Below are 8,330 nucleotides of genomic sequence, written 5' to 3'. Positions count from 1 at the left end.
ATCCTAAAATATATTCTACAAAAGGACAATTATGTGTAGGCATGCAAACCAAAAGCCAATTACACCTTCCAGAAAGGAACTATTATTTTTTAAAATACTCATCTGAAAAGAAGAAATATTCAGAATATTTTATGCTAAGCTCAGACTTACTTGTACCAGAAAATACTTTCTGAGCTTGTGAGTCACTTAGTTACTTAAAGAATAAAATTCTGAAAGAAACAAGATTGTATTGTGTGTCAGTGACCATGAAGGTTGAATTCATTTACCTAGAACAGTTTCTGTTGACTTAACTATGCTTTAAGTTTACTTCTCTAATTCTGCAATGAAAGTAGCAGAGCTGGTTACAGGGAAAATGTTCATATTGAATCACAGTTTGAGTGCTTTTGTTCTTTTTATTATTTTTTTCTTAGAGCATGCCTTGGTAATTTCTAACTCCAAGCTTATTTTATTGAAGTCTTTGATTTATAACTAAATCTGTTACTATGCCAACAAACTTGATCTACATATTTTATTTATTTATCATTGATTTTTTAAAAGAAATGAGATTTCTGTAACCAAAGTCAATTTGGAGTCAAAATAGATGATATACACTAAAATTTCATGAGGAGTTTTGCTATGAAGTCATTTGAGGAAACAAAAATCACAAGCACTTTTGAATTAAAACAAGTTTATTTTTGTTGCCAAATATTTTTGAAATAACAATTCTGCTTTTTAGCACCTGTGTGCTTTTTAGTTACACACACCAAAATGCTACCAGGTTGAGAGGAGCAATCTGAATGCTTTAAAAGCTTTAAAAAATAGATTTAGCAGGTAACTATGATTTTTTATACCATAAAATTTTATTAAAATCTCCTCTGTCTCTTGTTTATTCTTCCACTTTACATGTTTAATCTCAACTGCTTTCACATAACCTCATTTACTCAAGCAGAGATAAGACCAGTGGGAAAGAGAAAAACGTACCTTATTATTTCAAGTCGACAAATAGTTATTGAGTGCCTATCTTGTACACAGAACTATGCTAGGTGCTCTGGAGAATATGAAATTAGCATGATACCTGACCTTTGTCCTCAACCCTGTAGAGAGAGATCAAATCAATGGGGCATTGCAAAACAGTGCAATATGAGAATAAATGTTCATGGCATGGGAGGGGCACAGACAGTAACTTACAGACTCACATAAGGAAAGGCTCAGGTTGAGCTACAATGGAGGGAAATGATGGCCTCCAGAGAGCATCTCGGCCTTGGGGGATGAATTTAAAGGGTCAGATGGGTAGAGAGGATAAGCAAGCCCAGGCAATGACAGGAGCACAGAGGCAGAGACAGGAAGGGGTAGATTGTATTCGAAGTTCTAGTTTGGCCAAACTGAGATAAACTCACCATTAGGGAGAGTGGGATAAGATTGGAGTAGTTAGGAGCTACTTTGCAGGCAGTCTTGGAAGTATTATGCAGGCAATAGAAAACCATTCAAATGTTGTGAGATGGAAGATGACCCAGCAAAACCAACTTTTGGGCACATCCCTACTGCAACTCTGTATAGAAGAATATTATAGAAGTGTAGGATAGAAGGGTATTTGACTTCCTAGATGTGAGGTGATGGGAATCTAAATTATTAAAAATACTTAACTAGGAGGCCATTAGGCTGAGATGGCTCCAGTGCCTCGGCTTTCTATATCAGCAAATCAAATCCCAATTCAATGTAAACAATAAAACAAAATCTAAGCGTAACCAATTAGAAATCACCAAATAACCTTTAACAAGAAATCTGACCAATCAGAAACCACCAACTGACCTCTAGGGACTTTTCACATTGGCCAATCAAATGTATTTTCTCTGTCTTGCTTCCAAGAATACTTGATGTTTCCTCTCTCACACACTTCCCACGCCTCATGGAGAGCTGAACCACCTGAGGTCTGATGATGCCCAGTTCATGAATTGTTGAATGCTTAAATTCACTAAAAATTTTATATGACTAAATGTATCTTGTAACAGAATTATGGTTGGTGGTAGTAGAAAAAAAATAGAAAAGAAAAAATGGAAAAAAAAAAAAGAAAGAAAGAAAGAAACAAGAAAAGAGGCCAGGAATGGTGGCTCCTGCGTATAATTCCAATTCTTTGGAAGGACAAGATGGGAGGATTTCTTGAAGCCAGGAGTTCGAGACCAGCCTGGGCAACATAGTGAGATCCCATCTCTACAAAAAATTTAAAAAATTAAAAATTAGCAAGGCATGGTGGCATGTGCCTGTAGTCCTAGCTACTCAGGAGTCTGAGGCAAAAGGATCACTTGAGCCTAGGAGTTCAACGCTGCAGTGAACTGTGATGGCACCACTGTACCCTAGCCTGGGCAACAGAGCAAGACCCTGTCTCTAAAAAACTAAAAGATACTAAAAAAATTTTAAAAAGGAAAGAATCAATTGGGTTTGTGTATTGACTAATTTGAGACAGCTCTTAGATGTATTCATAAACATAACTATAAACTCCAATCTCAGTATGTCCAAAACTGAGCTCAGAATCTTCCTTCATCCAAACCTATTCTTCCTCTCGGTTCTTTATCTCAGTAAATGGTATCTTTATTCTTCCAGTTGCCCAAACCAGAAACTTAGATGGAGGATGATCCCTCATCACTCTTCCCTTCCCACAGCCCCATCTCTAATATAATATTATTATAAGTTAAAATATTATATATTATACTTATGTATTATACTATTATACTTATAATATTATATAAGTTATATTCCTCTACTATTTCTCAAGTCCACCCACTTCTTTCCACCTTTTTGCTATTTCCCTCATCTAGGTCACTGTCAGTTCTTGTGTGAATTATCACAGGACTCCTAAGACGTCTCCCTGCCATTCACTATTATTAAAAAGACAAAAAACAACAGATGCTGGTGAGGGTACTGAGAAAAGGGAACTCTTATACACTGTTGATTGGAATGTAAGTTAATACAATCACTATGGAAAACAGCATGGGAATTTCTCAAAAAACTAAAAATAGAACTACCATACAATCCAACATTTCCACTACTGGGTCTCTACTCAAAGGAAAGGAAATCAGTTTATCAAAGGGATACCTGCGCACACATGTTTATCACAGCACTATTCATGATAGCAAAGATATGGAATCAACCTACATGTCCATCAATGGATGAGTGGATAAAGAAAATGTGGTACATATACACTAGGGAATACTATTTGGCCATGAAAAAGAATAACACCATGTCATTTGCAGCAACATGGATGGAACTGGAGGTCATTATGTTAAGTAATATAAGCCAGGATGTAAGGACAAATACCACATGCTTTCACTTATATACAAGAGCTAAAAAACTTGATCCCATGAACACAGAGAATAAAATGATAGATACCGGAGAGTGGGAAGGGGGCAGGGATGAAGAAAGGTTGGTTATGGATACAAACATAGGGTTAGATAGAAAAATAAGTTATAATGTTTTATAGCAGCCTGGGATAACAACACTTAGCAACAATATTGTATATATGTCAAAGTAACCAGAAGAGAGGACTCAAAATGATATCAACACAAAAATGATAAACACTCAGGTTATAGATGCCCTGAATACCCTGAAAACACTCAGGTGACAGATACCCCAGATACTCTTACTTGATCATTACATATTCTATGCACGTATCAAACACTCATATGTATCCCATAGATATGTACATTATTACATATGAATAAAAGGAAAAAAAACTCCCTGCCATTCATCCCATTGTTCCCCAACTCATTTCCAAAACCATAGCCAGAATTATATTTCTAAATAATGTAAATCTGACATCAGCAACATTGCAATTTAAGCTACTCACATGTGCAAATAAAATGTAGCTGCTTTATTTTCTTTAATCATCATGGGTCCTCATCCAACAGAATAGTGGAAGAGAGTATAAAGCAGTTAAACCTGCCAATAGAGGGCACTTTCATTTCCTCTATTATTTTTAATACTGAAATATTCAGTCTCCATAGAGACTGTCAAAAATTGCCAATGCCAACTATATTGCAAGTGGTCATGGCCGGGTATAGGGAAAAGCTTTCAATTAGCAATAATCGCTCCTTGGATAAACCTCATTGGCTACGATACTGTCACCGCATGAAGCTCATTTCTTCTATTTTTACGTCTTTTTTAAGTAGTTCTAACTTCCCTGGAATTTTGTTGTAACTCGCAGACTTCCTCTCTCTCATCCTTTCAACAACAATTTCAATTCTTTTTTTTTTTTTTTTTTTTTTTTTTTTGAGAGGGAGTCTTGCTCTGTTGCCCAGGCTGGAGTGCAGTGGCGCAATCTCGGCTCACTGCAAGCTCCGCCTCCCAGGTTCACGCCATTCTCCTGCCTCAGCCTCCCGAGTAGCTGGGACTACAGGCACCCGCCGCTGCGCCCGGCTAATTTTTTTTTTCTATTTTTAGTAGAGACGGGGTTTCACCATGGTCTCGATCTCCTGACCTTGTGATCCACCCGCCTCGGCCTCCCAAAGTGCGGGGATTACAGGCGTGAGCCACCGCGCCCGGCCAACAATTTCAATTCTACAGCTTCTGGGAATCTTTATCCCACACATTGAAAAGATGAGGTTCCCCCAGGTGATGATTTCTCAATAGTACTTCCCTCTTCAATCAGCAATCCACTAAATATACTTCATTTTGTGTGTAAAACTTGGCTTACTTGTAAATACCCAAGTCAAGACTATTCCCTGTCCTGAAAGTTATGTATCTGATGCCTGGGTACTTTGTGACCTGGTGAACCCAGTAAATCAGCCCTTTAAAGATTCCAAAATCCTACCTGGGATAGCAGTGAGATGGCCTCCAAGAATTTTGAACAAGAACATTCAGATTATCCTGTGAATGTTAGGTATTTTTTGGTCTTGCAGATTTTTGCTTTTTTTCTTAAAAAAAGTAATAAGCTTATTGTAAGATGAATCCTATATTTGAAAATCAAGATGAATGGAGGCATAGTAGCTATTAGTTTTGCCCATCTGCCACTCTTTCTCCGCTTTTCCTTCTGTGAACAGGCACCACCAACTTCACAACAGGGTTTTATGGGACTCATCTTGGAGTCTCATCTCTTCCTGGACACAGCAGTTGGTTTAGGGATGGACACATGAACCAAAAAGAACTACTGGGAATCTTCCCAAAATGTCGCTGCTGGGCTGCCAAAAGAAGAAGAATCTCTTATTTCTCGAGTCACTAAATCAAGGGCTGCTGCCAGACATGTCACCCTCTCTCTCACCTCCTCCACGAGGGAGAGCCAGGCTACCCATGGAAGAGAATGGAGCTGGCTTCAGAGGGAGGCAGAGACGAGACAGACAAATAGAGAGCCCAGACATCATTTAGGTTCTCAGTTCCAGTTGTCACTAAAGCCAGTGAGACATTTTAATCTGGTTCCGTTTGTCAGCACATTTCCTTTTGTTGTTTAAGCTAAAGTGGGCTTCTATCACCACAACCAAGAGTCTTAACAATTCAGGATGAAAGTGAGGATACACAAAATCAGAATGCTAGCGTTTGTTTCTTTGGATAAACAAGCAAATGCTGCAAAAGAACTCTAGAACTTCTTCCCATTCATCACAAAATGTAAAGTAAAGAGATACTTTCACCTTCCTATGAAGTCTCTCATTCACTTGGCACTATCTGACACCCACACAATATCAAAGACTTGCAGTGTCTTTCTTACATTGTTCCTATTGTTACATATTCAAAAAAATCTTGTTTTAACTTTTCTTAGTACATTATCTTATCAGTACCTTTGCATTTAAAAAAACAAACTTTAAGAAATGATTAACAATTTCTAATGCAAGATACCAGTTTCTCTCATTCCCAAGAGAAGGATAAGATGAATGCCTTATAATAAGATTTAGAGAGAAAGAAAAAACAGCTTTCCTTAGGCTGTTTTGACACATTGACCTGAGAGATCGTGCCGCCTGATCTCAGCAGGGAAGAGCTTGAGGAAGGCAGGCGATGGGCTAGGAAACAAGGGAGACAGACCCCCAACAAGGTGCATTTGCAACGATCCCCACCCGGGGTTCTCCTTGCACAGTTTCTTCAGTTGATTTGGAATGCTATAAATTTCTGGAACACCAGACACACCCAGGTTCCAATGGAAGTACAAAAACATATCCCACGCCAAATCCAAATTATTTTTGTATCATCTACAATTTGAGATTATGCCCTGTTCTTCCCCTTTCCCTTGGAGCAGATAAGCAAGAATCAACTGTGTAGTTATTAACTAAGAAGAAGAAAATGGGATTAATGGGTTGACGGGAGATGCTGCGGGGTCACAATGGACGACTTAGTAGAAGACTGTTTGGTTTCACATCCCCAGCTCAATCAGTGGCTTATGCAAGAGAGTGAGTAACTGCTTACCTCAATTTTACTGCTAGGTGAGAACAACATGTCCTTCCTCCTTCCTAGCATGCTGTGAAAACTAAAGAGATAACATCTTAAAATACCTAAATACTTGGAAAAAATGATTGCATACAAACATGATACTACCACCGCACCCCAAGGTAACATATATTTTCTTCATACACAGTACAAAAATTTTCCATAACATATCCCCCAAAATTTGAAAAGCCAAGGAATTTCTACTTGCTTTGTAAGTAAATCTCTTATCAAGAGCTTTAGAAAATGTAAAATGTAACCCTCTGCTATGTGCACTTACTTGATTTCAATAAATGTTACACATATTCAAGTGAGAAGAATATTTAGCCAAACACTTTAGCCAAGGATTAAAACCAAGTCTTTATAAATTATATATGAATGTTCCCTGAGGTTTGGAGGAAATAAAAAAGTATAATTTCAGGCTATTTTTTTATTCTAACTTTATTTTGGAATTTCAAAGTCACTGATACCTTTAAAAGATATATGTATTTTAAAACTTATCTAAAAGGCAAATATGACATGGTCCTTACTACATAAGAAGGACTTTACTGGCTTGTAGACTTATACATAAGAAATTGAAATTTTAACTTCTAAACTACAAGTTCAGATCTATTAATCACAATTGCAAAGTTCCAGGAAGAATTTTATGCAAAGTGCTGTAGATACCTAAATATGGATTAGGTCAGAATTAAATCTATTTCAAGTTAAGTGCCAACTCTAATCACTTGTTAGTCATTTCTGGAACCCTGTATTTAAAAAATTCTGAGGTCACGTCTAGTCTTAGCAATACAGAATACTGTGATCAATTAACAATATCTGCCACAGTCTCAGAAATGGGATATGGTGGACGTGGTGACATCAAAGCATTGTATGTGCCGTCTCTGGGGTATAAAGCAATTGTCCCTTAATATAGTAACACTTTCATTGTTAGTGATTACTGTCTAACTCAGAAGTTATTTGAATTAGTCACTGTTCTCCAAAAATAATAATAATAATAATAATAATAACAAATATATAGGATGGAAGGAGAGAGAGAGAGATAGAGATAGAGAGAGCTTTATTTTAAGGAATTAGCTCACACAAGTCTGAGGGCTGGCAAGTCTGAAAATTTAGAGGGGGAGCCCAGCAGGCTGGAGACCCAGAGAAAAGCTGATGTTGTAGTTCAAGTCCAAAGGCAGTCGGAAGGCAAAATCCCTTCTCCCCCAGGGGAACCTCAGTCTTTTCTCTTAAGGTCTTCAACTGATTGGATGAGGCCCCCCACCTCATGGAGGGTAACCTGCCTTACTCAAAGTCCACTCATTTAGATGGTAATCACATCTTTTAAAAAATCTTCACAACAACATCCAGACTCCTGTTTGACACAAATCTGGTTACTATGGCCTACCCATGTTGACATAAAAACTTAAACATCACAGCATTAAGAGTTATTTCTTGGTTGGGCGCAGTGGCTCATGCCTGTAATCCAAGGACTTTGGGAGGCCAAGGTGGGCAGATCACCTGAGGTCAGGAGTTCGAGACCAGCCTGGCCAACATGGCAAAACCCCATTTCTACTAAAAATACAAAAATTAACCTGGCATAGTGGTGGGCACCTGTAATCCCAGCTACTCGGGGGGCTGAGGGTTCAAGAATGACTTGAACCCAAGAGGTGGAGGTTACAGTGAGCTGAGATCATGCCATTGCACTCCAGCCTGGGCTACAAGGCAAAAACTCTCTCTCAAAAAGAAAAAAAAAAAAAAAAAGTTATTTCTTGTTGACAGTGTACTAAGTGCAGACCCCATGTTCTTGACATTGCCCAAACAGAATCATCTCACTATTTCTCACAATGATCCTCTGATGAGTGTATTATTATCCACTCTTCATAGATAAGCAAAGCAAGCCAAGATGTTAAGCAACTTTTCCAAGGCCAAGAACTAATCAGTTGAGAGAAGTCTTGCTAAAATAATGAGTTTCA

General features: G+C 38.0%; 1 non-coding gene across 1 annotated transcript; it reads right to left on the bottom strand.

Annotated features, from left to right (window-relative positions):
- Nucleotides 1-3,968: 3,968 nt before the first annotated feature.
- LOC112611218 lies at nt 3,969-4,109 on the bottom strand. The gene has a single exon (XR_003116587.1). It is a non-coding gene; the product is annotated as a U4 spliceosomal RNA (small nuclear RNA).
- Between the last annotated feature and the right edge of the window lie 4,221 nt (nt 4,110-8,330).

This window comes from Theropithecus gelada, chromosome 17 (genome assembly GCF_003255815.1).
Source record: "Theropithecus gelada isolate Dixy chromosome 17, Tgel_1.0, whole genome shotgun sequence".
NCBI lineage: Eukaryota > Metazoa > Chordata > Mammalia > Primates > Cercopithecidae > Theropithecus > Theropithecus gelada.
Note: the sequence above shows the minus strand (reverse complement) of the source record. Positions and strands in the feature narration are given on the sequence as shown.